At 35.9% G+C, this 27,429-nt stretch overlaps 1 protein-coding gene across 1 annotated transcript in view; it reads left to right on the plus strand.

The window, feature by feature from the left end:
* The window catches only part of HNF4G (hepatocyte nuclear factor 4 gamma), a 127,234-nt gene that overhangs the window by 38,156 nt on the left and 61,649 nt on the right, over nt 1-27,429 (plus strand). Inside the window, exon 2 of the mRNA XM_061123518.1 lies at nt 11,235-11,288. The gene's annotated coding sequence lies outside the window, so the exon portion shown is untranslated. The remainder of the gene's footprint in view (nt 1-11,234; nt 11,289-27,429) is intronic.

The raw sequence follows: 27,429 nt of genomic DNA on the forward strand, positions 1-27,429 counted from the left end.
GCATCCCTCACTAGTATGATATTCATGAGTGTCATGAGTTCTTAGGAAGGAGAGATCACTGTGGCCTGTCAAGAATTTAAGACCTAATTTATGTGCAAAATTTTAAACTTATGTCTGATTTTTTCTCATTATTTAGAAAATTCTAATTTCTCTGCACTAAACAAATAAACAATATAAAATACAATCAGAAAATCAATAGGAGTGTGAAAAAAATAGCCGCCTTGTTGGGATTCTGGATAATAAAATATTTATTCTAGTCTTCATAATGTTGCTTGTGTAGTGGTGTTTATAAATGAACTGTGTACTTTGGCTTCATATTAGCAAAGAGAAATAAACTCTGCTGTGTCCTTGTTTAAAAATCAAGCAGCTAATTCATGTATATCTTCATTCAGGAAATGTTTGTTCATTTATACATTTAATCATATACTGTTTATTCATAACCTCCTGTCTTAGCCTCCTGGCTGCTCTAACAAATTATTGTAGACTGGGTGACTGAACAATGAATGTTTATTTCTCACAGTTATGGAGGCTGAAAGTCCAGCATCATGGCAACCCTCTTCAGGGTTTCAGACAACTGATTTCTTGCTGTATCCTTACATGGCAGAAAGATAACTAGCCAGCTTTCTGGCCTCTTCTTATAAGGGCTCTAATCCCATTCATAAGGATTACACCTTCATGACCTAATAACTTCCCAAAGATTTTGCCTGTCAATACCATTATATAGAAATTAGGGTTTCAACATCTGAATTTCAGGAGCATGAACATTCAGTCTATAACATCTCCAATCCATTGGAGTGATCCAGCTACTGATAATGGGATTGACTGTCACTTGTCTTCAGAGTGCTAGCAGTCTAAAATAAGTTCCCCATCTCTAAATTAGTAAATGTATGTGTGTGTGTGTTTGCATGTATATGGCCACATAAGTATGTGAAACTCTGTAACTATTTGTTGAACATCTATTGGCTTCATACAGGATACAGGGACTTTTCTGTTTGGTGATATATGAAATTCATCCTCACATTCTAGAAAAGAAACACCCAAAGCAGAAATTTTTTTAGAGCTGCAGCCAAATAACCATGTAAGATCTGAAAGATCTTTTGGTCAATATCAATAATGGTTCCCTAAAGAGTTGTTTTACAGATGACATAGGTGGTGTCTTGCAGCTAAAAAACCATATGCCATGAAAAATTGGGGGAATTTTGTAATCATTTTTCCTCAGTCACACTTTATACTTTTTATAGTGATCACGATTTTCAGTGAGAACTCACCTCTTTGTGAGGTCTCCTGGATACTAATTAACTTGTGACGTGTTATGATCCTGTACACGGAAAGGTTAAATCAATACATTGCATCTGAGAAAAAAATCTCTTTAAAAACACTGTGTTCCAATTCACAGGAACACTGTGAATTCCTGAAAATGACTGGTAACTAAGTGGTTTGAAAGAGTTAATATAGTTCCCTATAGGCCTAGTTCATGAAGACAGTACCTAGCCTTATATTGGAAAATGAATGTGGTTTTCAAATTTAGTCTATTTATGTGGGGAGATTGTGGTGATGGAAAATGCTTATTTCCTTTAATTCAGTTTACTACTTAATCTATAAATGCAAACCATGTTAAAGGATGCTTGAAAAAAATAAACTTGAAAACCAGCCTTAACCTCCCAAACCAGCTGAAGTCACTCAAAAGACAATAAGGGCAAAATTTCATTATATAGACTTCAAGTGGGTTTTTTAAAACCCCATAGCCTTTCCAAGTAAAGTGATGAATGTTGTTCTGATTCTAATTGACAAGTGTTATATATAAAAGAGTTCTTACCTTCATTCTTATCAAAACTGTGGGGATTTCCAATGATAGGACAATATTATGTGGGTGGAAACTTCTCAGAAGAATAGAGAACTTATCAGTATTTACTTAGGTTCTATTACATTCAGAGCCATAAAAAACAACTACACTCATAAATTTATAGCTAGTCAAGGATATTGCCTCTTCCCCAAAGAGGCTGGATATTAAAGGAGTAGACTGAATAAGCTCAAATCATGAAGTGGTTTCAATATTGGAGGAGTTTTCCCTCTTCATATTTCAACTTGTAGACAATATGTTATGAAGACTCACTGGCTAGCTAACTTTGGGGGTTTGGAAGCAAAAAACAATCAACTATTTTTTTCAAAAAAATTTACTTTTTTCTTCTACAATTAGTACTTAGTACTAATATTTTAATGAACTCTAACTGTAGGTTAATAGTTACCAAACTTGCCTGAATATGTGTATTTTATAAATTCACCTTTGCAGATAAAGAAGCCAGAGGTTTATAGAGGTTAGGAATCTTGCTTAAAATCACATAGCAGAGACAAGGCGTAAGCCCAGATCTTTTCTGATTCTGGAGAAGATTCTGTATTAGCTTCTTAATTCTATTGTAACAAGTTACCACAATCTGAGTGACTTGACATAGCACAGGTTTATTATTTTACAGCTCTGGAGGTCAGAAGTCCCATGAGGGATTGAACTAGATTCGAGGTGTCAGTAAGGCTGCATTCCTCTGGAGGCTCTAGGGGAGAACACATTCTCATGCCTTTTTCTGCTTCTACGGTCCTCCTCCATTCCTTGGCTCATGGCCCCTTCTTCCGCCTTCAAAACCAAGAACCCCATAACTCTAACCTTTATTCCTGTCATTGCATCTTCTTTTCTGACTCTCTTGTCTCCCTGTCCCATGTTTTAATAACTCTTGGAATATTACTCTGGCATTAAAAAGATGAAATAACGCCATTTCAAGCAAAATGGATGCACATAGAGAATGTCATGCTGAATGAAGTCAGACAGAGAAGGAGAAATACCATATGATATCCCTTATATGTGGAATCTAAAAAGAAATGATACAAATACACTAATTTATGAAATAGAAGCAGACTCATAGAGAACAAACTTATGGTTGCTGGGGGGAAGAATAGGGAGAAGGGATATTTAGGGAGTTTGGGATCGACCTGTACACTCTGCTATATTTAGAATGGGTAACCAACAAGGTCCTGCTATATAGGACAGGGAATTCTGCTCAGTGTTAGGTGGTAGCCTGGATGGGAGGGGAGTTTGGGGGAGAATGGATACATGTATGGCTGAGTCCCTTTGTTGTCCACCTGAAACAACATTGTTAACTGGCTATATTCCAATATAAAATAAGGATTTTTTTAAAAAAAAGAACTCTTATAACTACATTGGGCCCACCCAGATTATCTAGGATAATCTCCTTATTTAAAGATTCTTCATTATTTCTGCTTCATGAGGGCTTTCCTGGTGGCTCAGATGGTAAAGAATCTGCCTGCAGTGCAGGAGACCTGGGTTCAATGCCTGGGTTGAAAGATGCCCTGGAGGAGGGAAAGGCAAATCATTCCAGCATTCTTGCCTGGGAAATCCCATTGACAGAGGAGCCTGGCGGGCTACAGTCCATGGGGTCACAAAGTTGGGCACGACTGCGAAACTAACACACATCACATCTGCAGTCACTCTGCCACGTAAGGTAATGTAATCAGACAGCTTCCAGGGATTAGAGTATCTTCAAAAGGTCATTATCTTGCCTACCATGGAAGCTAAAGTAGATCTAGATAAATGTACTGTGCAGTATTTTAAAATTAATACTTTGATATTATAACTTAGTAGCCCCAAATATTAATCAGCAAGATTAATGATCACTAAAATGATGACAGTATGTAATATGTATATATTATGTACTATGTATATAGTATATAATGAAGTGGTTTATTAGAAAAAGTCCTACTGCATCATTGACTACCTGTACAACCTGAGACAAATCTCTTAGTACCATTTCTTTGGAATTGTATGGTGGTAAATTTTACTGAAGTTTATCCTTATAACAACCGGGGTGTGTGTGTGTGTGTGTGTGTGTGTGTGTGTTAGTCAGTCATGTCTGACTCTGTGATCCCAAGGACTGTAGCCTGCCAGGCTCCTTTGTCCATGGATTTCTCTAGGCAAGAATACTGGAGTGGGTTGCGATTTCCTTCTCCAGGGGATTTTCCCTACTCTAGGATGGAACCCAGGTCTCCTGCATTGCAAGCAGACTCTTTACCATCTGAGCCACCAGGGAAGCTCTTGTAACAACCGGAAGCCTATTTAAACAGTTAGCTGGTAGATGGTCTACAGATAATATGCTGCTGCTCAATATTCCCTCTTTTTTCTTTAGTATTGAAGCCTGCTTTGTTTTTTACTGTAATGTTAAATTTGGGCATTTTTAATTAATTCATTAACTTGATGATAGCTTTACCTCATCCCATTTTAGGTACTTAGTTATTTAAGGTGAAGTTTTCTTTATTGTTTGTTATTGTTAGTGTACAGCTAGTAGTTTTAGGGGAAATGTGTCAGTCTTTTAAAAATGTTTTATTAAGATAAATCACAATCTCCTGTTTTAGGAGAGTTATAACGCCAGTACTGTTTTTGCCTTATCATTCCCTCACTGTAATCATGTTCTCAGAGGTTAATTCCTACCTGTGGATTTTAAGTTGTTTTCCTCTGGACTGCTACTCTGCAATTCTTGATCACATGACCATCAACTTTGAACTGATTTTGTTGACTTCTGATGTGAAACTTGAGGATCTGTCTCACTTTGCTTACCCCACCTTTCCTTGTCCCTCCTCTCAATATTTGACATTTATATTTTTAGTTTTGTTTTTCTATCAATTAATTTATAACTCAAAATAATGTAGGTAAACGTTTATTTCTTTTTTCCCAACAAATCTATACTGTTCACTTTCTACCCAGCCCTCCACTTCCCCTTCCCCCTCGGGCTAATGTTTTTAGTCAGCTTAACTTTAATATTGTCAAGGTGTTTATGTTTTCATTCTTTCTATGACTGTCTTCTTTTTTTTTTTTTTTTATTTTTATTATTATTATTATTTTTTTTTCCAGTGGGTTTTGTCATACATTGATATGAATCAGCCATGGATTTACATGTATTCCCAATCCCGATCCCCCCTCCCACCTCCCTCTCCACCCGATTCCTCTGGGTCTTCCCAGTGCACCAGGCCGGAGCACTTGTCTCATGCATCCCACCTGGGCTGGTGATCTGTTTCACCATAGATAGTATACATGCTGTTCTTTTGAAATATCCCACCCTCACATTCTCCCACAAAGTTCAAAAGTCTGTTCTGTATTTCTGTGTCTCTTTTTCTGTTTTGCATATAGGGTTATCATTATCACCTTTCTAAATTCCATATATATGTGTTAGTATGCTGTAATGTTCTTTATCTTTCTGGCTTACTTCACTCTGTATAATGGGCTCCAGCTTCATCCATCTCATTAGGACTGGTTCAAATGAATTCTTTTTAATTTTTTAAACATATTGACTAAATGTTGGAAATGTGTAAACAGTGTTGAAAGTGAAAGTTGATTAGTCCTGTCTTTCTGAATTTCCTTGATAGCTCAGTTGGTAGACCCCGATTCTATTCCTGGGTGGGGAAGATCTGCTGGAGAAGGGATAGGTTACCCACTCCAGTATTCTTGGGCTTCCCTGACTCTTTGCAACCCTGGAATTCTTCAGGCCAGAATACTGGAGTGGGAAGCCTTTCCCTTCTCCAGGGGATCTTCCCAACCCAGAGATTGAACCCAGGCCTCCTGCATTGCAGGTGGATTCTTTACCAGCTGAGCCACAAGGGAAGCCCAAGAATACTGGAGTGGTTAGCCTAGCCCTTCTCTAACGATCTTCCCCACCCAGGAATCAAACCAGGGTCTTCTGCATTGCAGGTGGATTCTTTACCAACTGAACTATCAGGTAAGCCCTTTAAACAGTGTCGGCACTCCACAAACATTGTGTAACGCTGAGTCACAACTAGTTGTGCTGTGTTCTTAGATAGAGGCCAGTGCCAGGAAGCCTAGGACACACTAGGGAAAAAGTTCACCATGTCCGTGGAGACTCTTTTTTGTCTATTTTTTAAGTCCATTGCTTGACATCATTCCAAATTTGCTTTATATCTGGGCCTTAACTTTTCCCTACAGGTTTATTTTTATCCTGAATTGTGTTTTGTTTTGCTTCCTGCTATAAATTTGCTGTTACCTTATCCTTATTTAATTTTTCCCCTTAAAGTCTCAGAGGTTTTTTTTTTTTCTCCCTGAAAATTTCCCATGTGAAGCTCTACATGTTTTTCTATCAGTCTCAGAATGCAGTATCCCAAAATTTCAAAAGGATATGGATGTGGGCCTTTTTTTCACTCATAGCATTTGAATCCCCATAGACCTGTTCAATTTTGATACTTATTGTCTTGTTTTAATCTGAAGATATTTTCTAGTTTTTTCTTTGATGATTTCTTTTTTCCCATTTCTTTGTTTTTATTTTCTCATTGTCATCTCTATTAGTTGGATGTCCTAGATTAGTTTTCATCTCTTGTCTTTTATTTCATCTTTTTATTCCTTTTCCACTTTTAATCTTTGCATAAAAAATATCTTGTTGCTTACTTTTTAGTCTTCAGGTGCATTTTATGTTTTGGTTATTGTATGTTTAATCTGTAAGGTCTCTTTCTAGTTCTGTAATTATTTATATTTTTAAATTTATATTAATTTTTTAAACTATAAAAAATACCATTTGTGCATAAAATCAAATAAGATACTGTCTTCAAGACTGTCTTAGCTACTCTTATTCTTTTCAATACTATATACTTAGAATGAACTTAAAAATACTTAGAATGACCTTATTGATATTCACAAAAATATCATGCTTGCATTTTAATTGGAAATGCTGTAACTTTGTTGATTAACTTGCAAAGAGGTGAAAACCCTGATTTATTGAGTAATCTTATTCATGAACATGACGTATCCCTTTATCTGCTGGTATTATCTTCAAACTTTTGGGGTTTTCTGCATGGGATTATTTCACATAATATGTATCTTAACAGGTATATTATCATTTTACATTTTACATGATTTACAGTCCAAACTACATTTTGGACTGTATAGGCCACCAGGCTCCTCCGTCCATGGGATTTTCCAGACAAGAATTCTAGAGTAGGTTGCCATTCCCTTCTCCAGGGGATCTTCCTGATCCAGGGATCGAATCCAGGTCTCCTACATTGGAGGCAGAGTCCTTACCAAAATATTATGGAAGGAAAAAAAAAAAAAAAACCCTTCATTTTCTTTACTTGGAGATAAAGGAAAAGCTGTACTAATCAGCTATTATTACAGTATAAAATCATAAAATGCTCAGTGACTTATTGATGTTTTATATATTTTTACAGTCCCGGGGGTGTAAAGTGGCTGATCTAGGCGAGGCTCCCTTGGGTTAAGTCTACACTTCAGGCTTCTGGTTAGGTTTCAGGCCTGAGGTTCAGGCTGAAGGAGCAGTGGTGTGTTTTCTTTTTGTGGCAGATCATAGGTGCAGGAGAGAACAAGCCAAGCCATGCCATCAGCTAAAGTTTCTGTTACACCATGTCCACTAACATTATATTAGTCAAAGCAATTGCATGGCCAAGTCCAATATAAGTGGGGTGAGGAAGTATATCTCCCCCACAGTGGGAGGCACTATAAAATTGAACAGCACAGGGTGTAAGTCCTAGTGTAAGAAACTCAATAATTGGGACAATAATCCAGTTTATATCAGGAGGAAAGTATATGAATAGAAATACAAGTATTCTTGATGCATATACCCTTTTGTTTATTTTGCTGTTATCAGAAACTTCACACGAAATTTTAAAGAGTTTCATTTACAAGATTAAAAGTGTTACTTCTTTTCTTTTGTTGTTGTTTAGTCACTAAATCTTGTCCGATTCTTTTGTAAACCCTGTGGACTGTAGCCTGCCAATGTTCTCTGACCATGTAATTTTCCAGGCAAGAATACTGGAATGGGCTGCCATTTCCTTATCCAGGGTATCTTCCCGACCCAGAGACTGAACCCATGTCTCCTGTCTTGGCAGGTGGATTCTTTACTGCTGAGCCACCAGGGAAGCCCTTACTTAGTCACTTTACCTTTAGTTCGGTTCAGTTCAGTTCAGTCGCTCAGTCGTGTCCAACTCTTTGCGACCCCATGAATCGCAGCACGCCAGGCCTCCCTGTCCATCACCAACTCCCGGAGTTTATTCAAACTCATGTCCATCGAGTCGGTGATGCCATCCAGCCATTTCATCCTCTGTCGTCCCCTTCTCCTCCTGCCCCCAATCCCTCCCAGCATCAGGGTCTTTTCCAATGAGTCAACTCTTTGCATGAGGTGGCCAAAGTATTGGAGTTTCAGCTTCAGCCTCAGTCCTTCCAATGAACACCCAGGACTGATCTCCTTTAGGATGGACTGGTTGGATCTTAGTGGTGAAAATCAGGTGGGAAAGGTCTTCAGACTGTCTCATGAATATAAGATCTGTGTTACAACCACACACACACACAAAAAAGATCTGTGTTTCAAATCGTCCAGCCAATATTCTTCAGAGACCTTATCCTCAGTATGCACTGTTATTTCATCAGTTCTTCATTTATATTAATTATGTTGCTCTTTAATTTCCCATCACCAGATCTCTCTGTGACCTTCAAGTTTTTCTTCTTTAGCATCCCTGGTGAACAGATCCTGTTGGTTCCAACTCAGTGCACCTTTCAAATCCCCTCACTCCATTTTTACTCCATTCGAAGTTTTCATCTTTAACCAAGAATTTTTCCTCACAGATGTTTGGTGCCCAAAGCACCTTACAGAAAAGAATCTGAGAGCGTCCCACATTTGGAGGCCTCAACTGCTAGGACCCTGACTCTGCACTGACTGAAATCTGTAGGTTTCTAGGACAGCATCTGCATACATACAACTCTTTAGAATTTGAACTCTTACCTGGGCAACCTTCAGCTTCCACCTCCTCTCCTCTATCTGCCACTCAAACTATGTGGAATACTGACTTCCAAACCTTCTAGATGATTCTCTCATGTCCTTGACCATCATCTACTGTCTCCTCCACTTAGTAAACCCCAATTCACCTTCCAGAACCAGTTTAGATGTCACTTCTGCCCCCAGGCTTTGCCTGACTTAGTCACGGGTCTTCTGGGGCTTTCATAGCATTCTACCCAAATATCCATTAAAGAATTTCTTTCTTGGATTCTTTACTTTAGATTATAAAAGTATTAAGAAAAAAGACTTTATAAAAATGAAGTGACATATATAATGTAAAGAAGAAAATAAAGTCTATAACAATCACTGTTCTCTGCTTAAGAAAATACAGTTAACATTTTGGTACTATGTTTGTTTTTAAAGATTGGTTTATTTAACTATATGGCGTAGGCATTTTTTCAATTATATTCTATTTTTAAAATTAGTTTAGCTCTTTCTCTCTCACCCTGAATTGTTCATTCCTCCAAAGAGCATCTATTCTCAGTTGCACCGTATGAACAATGCAATGTCTGGCAAGTAGGAAGTATTTAATGAATAGGTTTCTGAATGTCAAATGAAATGGGAATATATTTCTAAGTACAAATAATCCAATGAAATAAAAAAGTGTAGCTGTAGTCAGTGATAAATTACAAAAGCAGTAATGTTTTACTAATGTCAGAGCATCATGTTATATGTTAAATATGATTTTTGGAACGCTGGCAACTCGACAAGCCAGTAGGTATGCTGTAATTCTGTGCTAATTGTATTTTCCTGTTTTGACCTTTGGAAATTGTTTGTTCTAAGGAATCCAGTCACACAAGGCTTTAAATATTGATCAATTAATACTGCAGCTTTAGTACTGGTAGAAGAGACAAGGGGTTAAATCATTCTAGTCCTCTTTTTTTTTTTTCCTTTTAAAGACATGTAGCGTCTTTGTCTGATCTCCTTATGGTCCTTGTCACAACTGTATGGCTTTTAATCACTCATACATTCAGTGAGTTACTGCACTGCTGGAACCTTAATAATGCTCTAGTTTGTTTGGATGATCTTCCTGATAAAGTCCTGACAGTATCTCAGTATAATGGGAAGACAATCAAAATAAAAAATGCTCTAAGAGTTCAGGTAGTAGAGCATGCTATTATTTTTCACATGGTGCAAGGATATTAAAATACTGACTTTCATGCTTTGATTGAGTTTGTGATGAAATCCAAGAAAAATTGAAAATTTGAATTATTCTACTGCCAGTTTGGACTGTATATCATGAACAGAAAGCTGGCATAGGTAACCAATTCTTGTATCATAATCTTGAGAGTGTCAGATTGTCCCTCTTTTATATGAGTTGCTATTGTATTGTCTAAGTAATTAATTCATTACATAGCTCTTATATATTTGCAATTACCACATGGAGTTTTACCAACATATAAAATGTCATCTTTAATGCACATTGTATGAATAGTTAATAAAGATGACACATTGATACAGTGATTCAGATTTTTCAAGGTGCTTTCCATTAAATTATCTGATTCACTAGCCATCTTAAGTAAGCAGTGGAATTGTTATAATTCTCCACCTGTCCCATCCTCTCTGCCTCCTTCCCTCTTATTGTTTCCCTATTTCTGTTTCTTTTAAAGGAGGCAATTTGGTGTATGGAAAGAGCACAGAATATGAATTCAGCTATTTCATTCCATCTTCGCCCTTGTTGAATTCAGTTATAGTCAGATCACTTTCATTCCTCTGAAGCATGATTTCCTAACTGGCAAAATAAGGATAATGCTGAAGTATATTCCTCAAAGTTGTGAGGATCCAGTCAGGTGAAATCTAAAGAAAATTTTTAAAAAACTTAAAAAACAAATGTAATATCTGTGTTAGCTTCCTTTAAGGGAAACTTGAAATGATGGAAGAATAGATTTTGGCCTCACTGTTTCTATATTAGGTACTTGATCAAGTTATCTGACCTTTCTGAACTTCATTTTCCTTGTGTTAAAAGGGGCGTAATAAATCCCTACCTTGTGAAATTGTTCAATACAGAAAAGTAAGGTAGCATTTATACCAATCCTAACATAATTCCTGAAACGTAGTAGTTTACTCTCTATTAAAACTATTTTCTCTTCTCTCTTCTCTTCCTCCTACGGTCCCTCTGTTCTTCCTACCTTATTCTTCCTTGAACTATGGACAAGATGAGCACATGATTGCAAAATCTTGGGGCTTAGCAAACTGACTTTTCTTTTAAAGCATCAAGACTCTTTTAAAAACAAAGTTGTAAGTTGTACTTGAGGCAGGAGATGGGGATCCTCTATTCTGAGTAAAGACCCTTTATTGTCATGCTTTGGAATCTACTGAGTCCTGAAGATTTTGTGCAGTAAAATTGGAAAACGGCTTATGTGACTCCACCCTCTCATTTTACAGATGAGAAAACTGCATTTGAGAGAAGTTGAGTGACTGGCCTGAACTTGCAGACTGGTAAGTGATGAGCTAAGGATTGAACTTAGTAGTTTTTTTACCCTTACTGTATGGTTCCCCTTACCTTGTGATGGTCCAGAAGGCAACATGCAAAATTGAGATTCTTCTCTCGAAGGATATCACTGTCTACTTGTAGATATGGAATTTAGATATGAAAGATGAGGAAATATAAAGGCGCATGATACAGCTGTGAAATGGTTAGAATAGGTAAATACTTTGTTATCCTTTGAGGGTGGACATGGCAAGCTCCCTAAGGTGGGGTGGGGGGACTTTTTTGTTCATTGTCATTTTGTTCCCAGTGCACACAGAAATGCCTGACATCCAACTGGGATTACTACTTGTCTTCTTGAATGGAATGAATGAATGAATGGCTTAATGAAGTATACAATTGAATCAAATCTAGGAAAAGGGCAAAGATTTAGACAATCTAGACCAGGGTGTTTAAACAGTGGGTTGTACTTCATTACTGGGTGATGAAATAAGTTTAATGGATTATGATTTACCTATTCAAACTTATAGAGTGTCAGTATGTCCTGAAAATTGTATAGATTTATGTGATACTGATATAAAATACATGTGTATAATTTTGTGTATACTTGGTCACAACTTAAAATGTATGTCTCACTGTAGGTCATAGTTAAGGATGTTTGAAAGATACTGTCTTACACAAAGGGGATGGTAAAGTTTGAGGCAGATACGTGAATGCTTTATAGAATACGTGAATGCTTTAATGGTTTTGCTAAACAGAAGTACTGATTCATGTCAATGTATGGCAAAAACCACTACAATATTGTAAAGTAATTAGCCTCCAACTAATAAAAATAAATGGAAAAAAAAAAGAGAGAAAAAAAAATAAACACTTCTGAAGTTTCAAAAAAAAAGAATAGTTAATCATGATAAAGCTTATTTAGGGGAAGAAATATACACCTGGTTCTTTCAGTTCAGTTCAGTTCAGTTGCTCAGTTGTGTCTGACACTTTGCAACCCCATGGACTGCAGCACACCAGGCTTCCCTGTCCATTACCAATCACCAGAGCTTGCTCAAACTCATGTCCATAGAGTCAGTGATGTCATCCAACCATCTCATCCTCTGTCATCCCCTTCTTCTCCCGCCTTCAATCTTCCCCAGCATCAGGGTCTTTTCCATGGAGTCAGTTCTTTGCATCAGGTGGCCAAAGTATTGGAGTTTCAGCTTCAGCATCAGTCCTTCCAATGAATATTCAGGGTTGAAGGCTGATGTCCTTTAGGGTTGACTGGTTTGAGCTCCTTGTAGTCCAAGGGACTCTCAAGAGTTTTCTCCAACATGATCAGTTCAAAAGCATCAATTCCTGAATCTGTAGCTATTGAAAAATCATTAAGAATCTTCTGTCCTCCACTGTCTCAAAATTAAGAAGATTTAACCAAACTACACAGTAGAAAGATTAATCTGTCAGATAAGAATAAACTTAATTGGAATTGGAAAGACCAGATTGAGGACTATGTAAAAAAGTCAGCACAGGCTAAGGAAATTGTGGCCTTGACTGATGACAACCGTAAAGAAAAAGTTTCTTGGCATGACTAGAGTGGAAAGAGGTTAAAAACGAGTGAGTGGGTGATGATTAAATGGAACTCAGATAGTAAACAATATCTTAGAACTGCCATCTGAGAAAAAAAATATTAAGGACAAAAAGGTAGGATAGTAGAGTTACAAAGTTTTTGTTAAGGTAGGGAGGAGATGAAAATCTTTGTGGTCAGCTAGGGTGAGTCAACAGAGAAGGCTTCTAGATATGGATTAGAAATGAATCTAAAGAAGAACCAAAACTCTAGTGAAAGAGATTACCTGCGAAGGAAAATAATTCTTTTTTTCTGAAATCTAGTGATTAAGACCAGAAGGGATGGGAGCAGTTACTGCTTGTGGATAAGAGAAACTTGAAGAAAGACAGTCAATAAACATTGCTTTTTATAAGTTGAAGATTAGCTAGGGAAAACAGTTCAAATCATGATGTGCATGATGTGCATTAGTAGGCATTAGCCTACTAATTTTGTGTTACTAAAAAGAGACATCATTAAGTATGTAAAGATATTTAATTTTCTTTGTAAGAAGCATATCCTGATTCCCCCTCAACTTGTCTTAAACTCTTCTGTTACTTGAGAAATTATAATTATATATACCAAGTTGTGTGTCAGTTAGGAAGTTAGAAAGAAGACTATCGTATGAAAATCTTGGATTTCATGTCCTGGAAACCTACTTAAAAGAACTTGATAATGTTGAAACAAGTTCAGGTGCTAGAAATATAGTTATAAAGTGTCAAAGTGTGTTCATCTAAGAGGAATCTTTCTTTTTCATGTGGGTTTATCTGCCATTCAGAGGCAATTCAGAGGTCAAGAATTACACATTATAATTTAAATAGCATCCATTTAAAAATTAAATCCATAAAATTAAACTAATAAAATCCATAAAAATTAAACCATTTATTTTTAAAAGAAAACTAAGCCCTTTGTTGTTTATGAAAGAAAAGCTATGATGTATTTATAGATGTCCCATGAACATGTGTGTATGTGAGTTTACACAATTAAGAGAAAGAGAGACCATGAGCATAAGCATGTTTGTGTGTGCATTTGTGTGTGTGTATATATAATGAAACTGTCTCTAGGCATGGTCAGGTACAAAGGTCCATCATTTAAGTCTCAGAACTAAATAAACATGTGAGATTATGATTATTTTATTGAGCTTTCTTATTTTATGACCCACTAATGGCTCATGGATCAGCTATATTGATGAGCACTGGAAACCTACAGCTTCAATGAGGTTTTTTATTTATTCATTTATTGTTTTTATTATAAAGTGCCAAGAAGGTAATACCCAGTTTCCCAGTCTTATTTTTCATTTACAATAAACTGTAGAAATACAATTTTTATTGTAGAATAGAAACTAAAATATGTGTTAAGTATATGTAGCTGGCACTTTGTGTGAGACTTTCTAATTTACCTTTAGCTTCTAATGCAAATTTTTCAGCTTCTGAGTTTGAGTATATATCTTACTATCAACATCAATATTGGGCTTATGGATTTTTTACACTTGTTAGGCTGAACTCATTGGCAAAATTAACCTGGTTATGTGTTTTAGGATTTGTGAGAAGATAACATATTGAAGCATAATTTTTTAAATTATGTCTTTGCTATTTTATATATACTGTAATTTATTCATGTCATAGTTTATCAAGAATTCAGATAGTAGGAATTCCTTTCTGTGTGACCCTCTATGGAAGCTTGTAGGCAGCTTGCTCCCCCCAAAAGAGGGCATGATTGGGGCTATACACCCCTGATTATTCTTCCCAAATTTGCCTACCAGTTAAGTCCCTTCACCTCTTCTCCTGGCCTGAGATAAGGAGACAAATTCAGTTTCACAGAAATATAATGGGCGAGGAGTAAGTGACCCCCACCAAAATATTAATACATAACAGAAGTGGCGTGTTACAAGTAACATGATTGAGCAACTAACACTTTCACTTTTTTCACCAAAGTATTAATATTTCTAATATTCATGAGCAGATTTAGTTTGAAAACTAAACATAAAAGTTTTATTTAATGTAATGCTTGATAATTTGACTTAACTATTTCAAAATGAAATTAAAGACTTTGTATTTAGCTATAAAATTAATTAGCCCCCTACTGGCTTTATCAACACCTTGTCAGTTTTGCTGATAACACCTTTACTAGAGTTTGTAAGGTAAAACAGAACTGTTTGCCAGGTTAAACTTCAAGAATCTTATAGATTTTGTTAGATTGTCCTGAAATTGAAAAGGAAGCCACCTGACCTGATATATGCATATGTTCCCTGAGGTCAAAGCCAGCCATTACATTTTGAAAGGATTTTTAGGTTAATTTTTTGAACCAGGGACTTTCAGTGCTAAAACATTTGTTAAAATCACACTGTGAAGAGAAGTACTATTACTATTGTATATTTCTTTATGTATGCCCACGTGAATTTTCAGTTGCTCAGTCACGGGCAGTTCTTTGCTATTCCATGGACTGTAGCCTGTCAGGCTCCTCTGTTCATGGGATTTCCCAGGCAGGAATACCAGAGTGGGTTCCTCCTCCAGAGGATCTTCCCGACCCAGTGGTCGAACCCACATCTCTTGCGCCTCCTGCATTGAGACGCATTGGCAGGTGGGTTTTTTATTACTGTGCCACCAGGGGATGCCCTATTGCGTTATATATATTTAGAATCAAATCCTTCAAGTAAAGTCTCTTTGTATATGCAAAAATTGAATAACAGTTAATCCACTTGACTGAATTTGGAAACATAATGTACATGGGGCAGAAAGGCAATGGATATCCAAGAAAGAAAAAGAATTTTCTGAGTATATAAATGTTCAAAATAGGATCAATATCCAAGTTAAATGAAACCAAACTGAGGGTTCATGATTCTATTAGACCTTGCATTTTGATTTGTATCACCATTTGCACTGCTATAAAAATTATTAAAAGATATTCTGATGGTTCATGAGTTTACATAAATATATATTGAAATTCAAATGATTCTGAGGACAAAGGATGAAAATCTTTTAAGGAATTCATGGATATTAGAGCTGCACTGAGACTTCTCCAAGCATTCTAAGGTTTTAAAACTTGTGGTATGGATTCCAAAGTCCAGGTCTTACACAGTAGAGTTTCTAGCATATATGTTTCTTTCAATGAAGACAATGAAACTCATAGCTAGGTAAGAGCTGGCTGCTGAGTCTGGGAATGCAGGAGCTATGAATTCACTCTAAAAATTAAAGAATGTGGCTTATTAGACTCTAGGATTCCCAAATGTGGTGTGGTGACATGAGAATCCATTTTGGTACCAAATAAATTTAGGTTAGGTTCTTAGTATAGTGAATAGTCTATGTCTTTCCTCAAGTTACTGTACCCTTTTGAGTCTGTTTTCTTATTTGTAAAACTGAGGACAATAACCCATCACTGTATAAAATCTGGTTAGGATTAAATGAGAAAAAGGCCTTGCAAAAGGCACAGTGCAGAGTTATCCCTCAGTGTCTGTTAAGTGCAATATTCTCCTTTCAAATGCAACTCTCTAAATTGTCTCTTTCCAAGCTACAACCCCTATTAGGAGATAAGTCCACTTCTTAGATTATATCTCACAGCTTTTCTCATGAATGAAGGCAAATGATTGTTTTTACCTAAAAGAAGTAGAAATGATTGTCCTTGAACAGTCAGCAGATTCATGCATCTAAAAAGCAGGCTACTTTAGATGAAGCCAAGCCTTTTTTTTCTTGCATATTTCACTGATAATGCAGTTTTCAAATGCAAACTGTATAGAATCAGGTGCTCTGTCTTTAGAAGAGGATAATTTTTTAGTAGTCTCTTCTGTGGAGACTGTTCAGCAGTTTCTGATACTTTATGTCTCTTTTATCCAGATATGCAATTCTGGATTGCATAACCTAAAGATTATATTTCAAGCGGTGTCAGAAATTCAGCAGATTTTCCTCCTCTAAGAAAGCAAGGAGGGGATAAACAACATTGTATGGTGGTTTAAGCATTTCTTTAAGATTTTTTTTTTAATCTACATCGTTTACAGTTTTATAATTCATGTAGACTGTCTGGATGTTCTTCTAAACATCCAGAAAGAAGAACCTTTGAAAGAAGAACATGTATGAATTTTTCATTGTTTATAGTTTCAGACTAATAGTAATAACTCACACTGTTTTAAAGATGCCAGCCACCGCACTAAGCAGTTCACATGTGTTAACATATTTACTGCTCAGTTATATTTGGATGTTGTTCCTTTTGTATACAGAGGGAGATAGAGGCAAAAAGAATTTGGGTATATTTCCCTGAGGTCATACAAGTGGTGGAACCAGAATTTGAACTTAAGGAGATTGTTTAGAGCTGTACATTTATTGATGGCACAAAAATAATAGAGATAAGGTCGGTCTAAAAAATAGTACCAGCCTATGTCATCAACGAGGTTCCATCAGTTGTTTTTAATGACTTTAGGTGTGTGTATGTTTTGTGTAAAGAAATAGTTGTACTGTGTATGAGTACTTTTTTGTTCAATGAATATTTTGATTCAGAAGCTGGATAACAAAAGAAAATATGACAAATAGTCTATATTTGTTTAACTATCATGGATGCAGATGTAAAAGAACGTATTATAATAAACTGAAAAACATTAAAAATACTCTTTTCAATTCCTAATATTCTTTTTAGTTGTGTGTGTGTGTGTGTGTGTGTGCGCGCTTAGATAAGAGTTTTATTTTTGCAAAAATACTGTGGAATTTGAAAACAGTGTCATTTCTAGCGAATGCATGTTTAACTGCCTTGTCGTTCAGTCACTCAGTCCTGTCTGACTCTTTGCAACCCCGTGGACTGCAGCACAGCAGGCTCCTCTGTCCATCACCAACTCCCAGAGCTTGCTCAAACTCATGTCCAGTAATTCGATGATGCCAATCAACCATCTCATCCTCTGTCTCCCCATTCTCCTCCCTGTCCTTAATCTTTCCCAGCATCAGGTCTTTTCTCCTGAGTTGGCTCTTATCAGGTGGCCAGAGTGTTGAAGCCTCAGCTTCAGCATCAGTCCTTCCAATGAATATTCGGGGTTGATTTCCTTTAGGATGGACTGGTTTGATCTCCTTGCTGTCCATTGATCTACATAATATATAAGGCAATTTTTACTTTATTAATCTAAATAATGAAAAGTGATTTTCCACGATTAATGACAACACAATGCTTTCCTATGTTAATTGATAAGTGTCAAATATGTATAGTGAAATTAAATTTAAATTTGGAGAAAATAATCTCCACTTCTTTGAGCACAGTGCCACATTTTGATTACTCAGCCTGTGCAACCATGATGGAGCACCCTACAATGAATGTTGAAAGTTTCAAACAGCAAAACGGGCCAAATCCTGCATTGTGACTGTACTTTGAAAGCAAGTATAGGTCTTCTTTCTGATTTTCAGTTTTATATTAAAAAATCATTTTCAGCAGTCAAATCAGGAGTGGATTATAAAGGTAGATTTAAAATAAAACAAAATTCAGGTGTATGTAAAAACTGTCGATCATTATTAATTTTTTCATATTGAAGTATGGTATTTGAATAATATTTTACCTTATTTTTCTTGAACCCTGCCAGAAAATATAGCTGAGGTAGTTCATCAAGTTATACACATCACTGCAAAGTAAGTAAAGGACTCTTGTTCTCAAAACCTCGTAATGAACTTGAGTGAGTTACTTCATTTCTCTGGATCTCCTTTCTCAAGGGGGATGGAATTAGGCTGTTGATTTTCCATGTTCTGCCAAGTCCTACAGATCAGGAGTGCATTAGTCTCCTAAAGTGCTTTAGTCTCCTAAAGTCCCCTAAAAAGTTAGTATTTTACCTATGCTTGAAATTAGCTTGGAAAATACTTCCAGAAGGTAAAAATTTGAAAAGCCCCCTGGACTAGATTACATCTGGAATTCCTCCCACCTATAACATTTTTATGATTCATTTGTTTCAATTCCTCTTCTAGAATCAAACATACAGATCACCACCGCCTTGCATTCCAGGCCTGTGCGGAGGGAATGCCCATCTGCCCCCTTTCCACAGTCACAATTCCACTTTCTTCAAGGTCCAACTCTATGGATGTCTCTGTGATAGCCAGGAAAACTCTCCTTCCTTGGAATTTCAATAACAGTATGTTAACATCGTTATTGAGGTATATACCTATTCTTCATTATATGATTTTTATGTATTTGAAGAGTTGCCATCTCTAATTCCGACAGGGACTAGCTGGCGTAGGGGGATGGGTAGAAGCTAATGACGCAATGAGAGAGCACCTCTGGAGAGCACATGTGCCATTATTATGGGAGCATAGCCTTATGGCTCAACAGGTAAAGAATCCGTCCGCAACGCTGGAGACACCGGACATGTGGGTTCGATCCCTGAGTCGGGAACATCCCCTGGAGAGGGAAGTGGCAACCCACTCCAGCATTCTTGCCTGAAAAATCCCATGGAGAGGAGCCTGCTGAGCTACAGTCCATGAAGTGACAAAAGAGTCAGATATGACTAAACACACATACACAACACACAGCCTTATGTGTTGTTGAAATCCAATGGGATTTCCTGGAGACTGTCCGCAGGGAAATTTAAGCTCAGTATTATTTATGTTTTGATAAAAATTGTACATCTGAATTTTTAATGAAAATTTTAACTTTTGGAAACATCCAAAAATAAAAACCAAAAAGTGCCAGAACAGCAAAAAATATGTGCTATCCACTTTCTATGCCTCTGAATCGCACACATACTCATGTTTTCACTGCCTAACATGAACCTAGTCTGTTTACTTGCACCTTTGTTCATGTAATTTTTGAATAAAATCACTAAATTTTTGAGTAAAATTTAGTGAATCTTGTTGGACATGTTCAGACAGCCTTTTTATATAGACTTGACTAACAATATGATATTGATTAAAAACTAGAACAAACTGGACTCTCAAAGAGCAGTGTGACAATATTTTCAAGATGATCAAATTGTAAGCGGGTACCTTCAAATGTAACCTCAGAATTCCCTACTTGATGCTCTGCAGTATGATGTAAATGCCTTTCAGAAAAAGAAGGAGATTAAGGGACATTTCACAGTTGTACTGTAGTTATTGAAGAGCAGACAAATTAGCCACTTGCCTAGAAGAAATCAAAAGTCTCATCTGGAAATTTGGGAGGGGTTTAAAGTGACCTTCTTGTGTTAATCTTGAAAGAGATAATGATATGTATTAGAGTTGTTTTCCTTTTTCACTGCTTTTTCTGAGCACCTTATGTGCTTGCTAAATACATGAGAATGCTGGTAAGTTTATATTCTTTTATATATTGCTGTGCTAGTGATCATTCTTTCTGTTTCCCATCCAAAACGTTTGAATTTTAAACTATACAGTTTGAAATGCTCATATTTTAATTTTCTCTGTAAGAGTGACAGTGTTTCTAATAAATTTAGATCATCATTTTATTTTTGTTTCCTGTTTGAAGTTATTCCCAATTGATTTTTCATTTTCTAGTTATAATTTTAATCTGATTGTTTTTTTCTGTTTTTGACTAAGTAGCAGAGTGTTCAGTAGTGACTGGGCATTCAGGAGGGATGACGGAACACTTCTGACTCAATGACATGTGAACCAAACAGGCACAGGCTGAGTACCTGTGCCCAAAATTTGAAATGATATATTATGATAAAATGATAACATTTCAATTGTTTGTCATGTTAACATTTTACTAAAATAAGTATGAAATTGATTATGTTTCTAACATAGTATGTTAATTGATTAAAATATTTATTCCTTTATTTCAATTAGAACAGATACAAATTTCCTTAATTCTGTCTTAGTCAAGACAAGTTCATTTTCTCTTTCCAACACAAATGCAATTTGAAGTGGTTTTGATGGCTCAGAGTTCAGCACCTTTCCTTTGAACAGTCTTGTTAACAGAGTAAGCAGAGGTGTTCTCTTGTTAAAACTATCCACCTCTTTTGCCCAAGAAAGTTCTGGCTGGTGCGAGGCCCCTCCCTGCTCAGACACTTTCAGTTCAACCATTTCCTTCCTCAGCTTTTGTTACACTGCCCCCTGCATCTCACCAAGTGGCCTCACAGTCTAAACTGTTGAGGTCACTCCTCTTTTATTCTCTCTAAAAAGCAAGTAGTCTGCAGCTTTTCACTGAAGTTCAATATCATTGATATAAAGCTGGGTTTATCAATGATAGATCTACTTTCTTTAAAACTAAGGAAAGTGACTGTATTTAAATAGAAAGTAGGTATATTTTTTAAACTAAGTATAGAGCAGATATTTGTGTTAAAATTTTATCTTTATGACATCTATTGCAGGATTAAATAGTCGAAGATCTTAATAAGTATTATTAGTCATAGTTGCTTAGAATGATTGTTTCTGTGTTAATATACTTGGCCAATAATAATTAACAACACCGATGAACAGAATAACTAACCTCTTAGTAAGTACACTTATCTATACAGATGACACTTTTCATATGAAATACCTCAATGGTTTATCACAACCCTATTATTAATATTATTGTTATACAGATATTATTAAAGACTCAAAACTAAAGTTAGCAAAGAGTCAAGTTAAGGAAACCAAGTGAATGGCTGCTTTTCAAAATATAAATGTTTACTCTTTTAAAGAAATTAAATTTTGGCAAAACTGACAATATTTTCCCTTTGATCTGATATGTCATTGTTAGAAAATAATCTGAGGTAAATATGAGCTTTTAGCTTAGCATTTCTTTAAAAAATACAAGGAACTTAAATCAGATGATTAATAGGAAAACAGTTAGTTTATCTTCATGATGAGCATTAAACAACTATTACAAATCATGTTTTCTAATAACACAGAGAGTGTTCACAGGTTAATAATGTGAATAATAGCAAGATATACAAAGGCATAATATGTATGACTATAATTATAGAAACATATCTCTGAATCCCAAACCTGAATACTCCACTGCACAAAGATTCTATCCATCTCAGGGCCCTCTCTGAATTCTTCTGATTCATCTCTTTGCTTGACTACTGTTCCTTCAGGTTCTGGATTAAATTTTATTTTCTCAGGAAAGCATTTGCTGATCCTCAGGGTCACTTCAGATCAGATGTATACCCCAGTTATATCTTCTCCTAACACTTTAATGCTTATTATGGTGACAATCACTTTATAGAATCTTTTGAATGCCTTCCTTAATAGACTAGAAGCTTCATTTGAGCAGGAACTGCATCAGCCTTGTTTCTCATTGCCTAGTACAGCAACTGGGACATAGTATGAACTCAGCAGACATTTGTTGAAGAAATGAATGAATGCAAGGTACAGTGCTAAGGAATGGTTACCTAATCCCTTTAAGATTCCTCATAAGACTTACAAAGTGACGGCCATCTCTATCACATTTTATGAATAAGGAAACTAAATCTTAGAGAAAATTGTCAAAGTTGTATAGCAAGTCACTGAACAGCTCAAATTAAAACCTGATGTCTTGGAATATAGTGCCCAAGCTCTTAGACACAGATGATGAAAATGTTGCACTTAATATAACTAATAAATCTACTGTATCTTGTTGAACAGTATTAAATGTTCATACTTGTAGGTCAAAGATATTGAAATATCACCAATTTTATATTAATTTATTAATAATAATGAATTTATAAGCATTTTAAATTTTGAAAAATATATAAAAATAAATATAGCATTAGAACTGCAGAAGTTTTTGTTTTGCACACAGTCTTACATTCCTCAGATTTTCTACACTAAGTTTTCCTCATTTTCTGTAAAAAGAAAAACAGTTATTAAAATCCACTCACCCCCGAATGGTGGAGATAGTTCTCAAGTCAAGATCTTTTGACATCCAAAGAGTTTTCATTGGATAAATAGATCGTGAAAGAGATCAGAGTTCTCTGTACTGCAAAGTTATAACCATCTTGTGAATTGGCATATAATTAGTAATTGATTAACTTTTCCAGATAATTTAATCCAAAGTCAAATTTCTAAAATACTGTTTTAAAATTTTAATTGGAAATTCTTTGTAAAAATCTGTGGTACAAAACAGGAAGCCACATTAGGTCTATATCATAGAACTATTCAGGTTTTGAGCTTGTTGGGCGTATTTCTTTCTATATATGCCTCTCATTCTTTCTATTGTTTTCTATCACAGATAACGGCCAGCTATCAAATTTATAGCATCCAGTTTTAAAGATACATGTTTTATTTCTTACCAACGTTAGTATTTAAGATAAACTTGGTTTTCAAAAGTGAATTAATTTTCCTGAAACTCACCAAGGTAACACTTATCTCTGTAGTTTTTATTGTACATTTTGAAAAAAATTCTCTTCTGATTGCTCCCTTGATTATTCCTGCCTTTGAAGTTGGTACAAATGAGCCAGGACACTGAATAACACCAGGCTCAGACACCCTAGTTTATTAGATACTTTTGATAGAACAGTGTCAAGTACCTTGGGATGAAACGTTTTAAAAAAAAACTTTTAATTTTTATTATAGTTGATTTACAATGTTGTGCTGATTTCTGCTGAAAAGCAAAGTGACTCAGTTATACACATATACACATTCTTTTCTGTTACAGTTTATCCCAGGAGCTTGGATAGGGTTACCGGTGCTATACAGTAGGAGCTTGTTAATTATCTATTCTAAATGTAATATTAATAGGTTGCATCTACTAATCCCAAACTCCCAGTCCATCCCTCTCCGTCTCCCTCCCCTGCCCCACTCCCATCCCTTGATAATCACAAGTCAGTTCTCTAGGTCTGTGAATCTATTTCTGTTTTTTAGATACGTTCATTTGTGCCATAGTTTGGATTCCACATGTAAGTGATATTGTATGGAATTTGTCTTTCTTTCTTACTTCACTTAGTATGATAATCTCTGGTTGCATCCATGTTTCTGCAAATGGCATTATTTATTTCTTTTTATGGCCGAGTAGTATTCCATTATATTTATGTACCACATCTTCTTTATTGGGATGCAACATTTGATAGGCATAGAATTAAGTCATGCTGTCTACACGTAGATTCTAAAGGTTGTCATAGCTACCTCCCCAGAGAGCTGCTCCAGCTGCCTGCCCATCATGCCTTAGATCAAAAGCATCAGATATGACACAAAGTGATTATACAGGGCCTATTTTTTTCATGGCTTATTGCCAATCTTATGAATAAACAAATGAACGGACAGCCTCTATTTTAGCTATTCCTAATCTCTGGCTGTTGTTTCTTCACCGTCACATTGGACTTCTTGGCCTTGAAGTTACAAATGAATCTGATGATCCTTTTTTTGGATATTGTCTCTAGGACCAGCCTTTGCTCCATTATTTCTCCTAAAATTCTCTACATGTCATTAAGTGTAACTTCCATTGTCCCTTTTGCAAAGACCCCAGCATGCTTTCTCCCTGAGCCTTGACAGTACATCTTATTATATTTTAATAACTAGATTTGAATAACCTACTTTGGCCATCTTTTTTTCCCTCATTGATCATATGTATATTGAACTTTTCTTAAGTATAGAGTAGAGCTAAGCCTTGAGATGGAAGACAAAATACTTGAAAATAGTCATTCTTATCTAATAGCATTTTTACTTTAGTTAAATTAGTGATAATTTATTGTGGTTCATTTGCAGAATGAACCATACAGCTTATCTATACCATTGTGAATAGAACCTGACCCAAGTCAAGCAAACAACAAACAAACCTTTTGTGGCTTAAAATTTTAAAGTTGATTTTGAAAATTCACTTTCTGAAAGTCAATTCAAAAGTGAGTAATTTCATAATCCTACTTAACATCTCAACAATTAAAAAAATGGAAAAACCTGTTATCCCATTTGTTTTGTTTACTCACTCTTTCCTGAGTAATAATTTTCACACTTTTTACATCTCACACTTTTACAAACTTTAATTTCCTTCACGATAGTACTTACCTTGGGACAGTCTCCTTTTGCCAACTCACAGATGGGTTGTCCTTTTACATGTAACTGTGTGTGTGGATCACCCATTTTTTTTAAATTTTGTTATATTATTAAAATTTATAACATGTTCTTGCTTTCAGGACCTGCCACAATTAAGACTTCCAGGATTGATATATATTTTTATGTGTCATTTGATTTGTAGACTTATCACTTATCTACTTAAAAAAAAAAATCTTTCATGGCTTCCAATCATGCCTGGAAACAAATCTGAAAATTTCTGTCTCAACATCTAAACCTTCTATAATATAGTCCCATTTTTCAAATTCAATCACATGTCCCACACATCCTTTCAACCCCAAAGTCCTCTTTTGTCCACCAGTCAGAATCTACTTACTCTGTAAAGCCCAGCTTAGATCTACTATTAATATCATGATCACCCAAATCTTTAATTAGGAATTTTCCTCTGAATTTCAGAAGTGACTAGAGTTAGAATAATTTCATTTCTCACTATTCATGCTAATTATCCTTACCAGTCTTTCTCTCTACAAATATTGATAGATTGACTCCTTAAAAATAGAAGCCATGTTTCAAATTGCCACTGTCATATAATACAATTGGACATTTTGAACAGTAAATTTAAAATCAACACAATCTTAGTGTTTTGAAACATCAGGGGTCTTTGGGATTAATATACAAAATTTTTAATTTTACAGATGAGAAAATTGAGATTTAAATGAGAGCAGTATGGATCAGCCAGTTTTTCTTTTTTTTGCTGCCTGGCATGTGGATCTTAGATCCCGGACCAGGGATCAAACTCATGCCCCCTTCATTGGAAGGGCAGAGTCTTAACCACTGGACCACCACTAGGGAAGTCCCAGATCAGACAAGCTTAATAGTCTTTACCTCAATGTCTTTGATATCCTTTCTGATTCTGTTTCCTCAAACTTTAAAATGAATGTAGGTGTTATGATGTTTTCTCTGTGTTAACAAAATGTAAAAGACATTGTCATCTGTGCTTCGGTCAGAAAATCAGAAACTACTTTATGAATTTGAAGCAGGAAGGTATTTCGTGCAAAGAACAAAGGACTCACAAAACCACCTCCTATATGGTGATGCCTAAGCATTTATTCAGCTGCTACTGCTGCAGAAACAGTGAAGCTTCTGAGTCCCTTCCACGTTCTAAATGTACATGACTGTTCCTAAGTGATAGAATCTGATATGGAAAAGCTAAAAGCAAAACAAAATTTATTCTTATATTTGTGTGTGCTTAGTCACTCATTCGTGTCCTATTCTTTGTGACCCCATAGACTGTAGCCTGCCAGGCTCCTCTGTCCACGGGGATTCTCCAGACAAGAATACTGGAGTGGGTTGCCATGCCCTCCTCCAGGGGATCTTCCCAACCCAGGGATCGAACCCAGGTCTCCTGCATTGCAGACGGCTTCTTTACTGTCTAAGCCACCAGGGAAGCCCATTCTTATATTTACATCTTAGTTTTTTATCCCAATAATTCAGTGCCATTCAATTTAAGGTCAAACATTTATACATACCTCACAGAGATCAATGTACTATAACCCTGAATAATAATTGATGATAATAATAATGAATTGTTAGAGCTGGAAGGGACTAGAGGTAAAATGAACTCATCTTCTCATTTAAAAAATCAAAGTCACTCAGTAGTGAGGTTGGGAGAGTCATCTTTTTTAAACCTACTTCATTGCTAGAGATGAAGTGTTTTCCTGCTACACTACTCTCTGAAGCTTTATGCTTACAGTGAATTTCATTTTATTTTATTCATTTTATTGCCTTCTGACTTAATGAAATTAGTCCTTCTTATACCTAATTATTTAGTGCCAAGACCCTGTTTGAGCTTGATAAGACTCCAAAAAATTTCACTAGATCTTTATCACGTAACTGTAACCGGAAAGGGAACAGTTAAGATAGCTCATTGCAGTTCTAAAATCTAATCACCATTTTATCTGATGACTTACAAACTGGAAAGTTGACCAATAAATCTGTTTAATCAGACCTCTCAACACTGTGAATGATCCTCCTGGTAATCATATATTTAAAGTCTATCATGGACATATCTCATTTTTACTTCTTGTTCTCAATGGAACTTGCTGTGGCACTGGGGTTTTCTTAAGTATAAAACATTCCAAAATCACACTGTTATTATAGGGTGCTTTGTCCTCAGGATGTCTAGCATTCCTTTTGGGCTATTGGTCTTTCAACATCCAGTTCAGGGATTAAAGTAAATCATTTAATCCATGCAGCATGTTACTCAATAGTTATACTTTTGGAAATTGTTTCCATGGGAGCACCCGTGGATGCAGCCAGTCTGAGATATTGACACTATAGAAAAAACGGACAGTGTACTCTTTGTATTGATTCCACTCTCCTCTACAAATATAGACTCCATTCCCTACCACAGCCTTGTAAGTGGTGACTGCTGAGGTTTCTAAATTGCTTTGTAAATTATTTATTACTTGAACATTTTGTAAGACCCCTTTTCTTCTTGCCTGACTTGCTTTTGATTCCTGAGGTCTCGTATATATTGGAAAGTCTCAGTGTATATACTAACCACAACCTTCTCACTGCACTCCTTTTCTTCCTGTCTTATACTGCAAACCCAATTTTTTTCTACCCATATTACAATTATGCCTTTTGTCATTCTTGTTTCTTATACAGTGCCTGTAAAATATCTTAAAAGCTTATAAACCCATGTTCTGT

The sequence above is a fragment of the Dama dama genome, chromosome 21, assembly GCF_033118175.1.
Source record: "Dama dama isolate Ldn47 chromosome 21, ASM3311817v1, whole genome shotgun sequence".
NCBI lineage: Eukaryota > Metazoa > Chordata > Mammalia > Artiodactyla > Cervidae > Dama > Dama dama.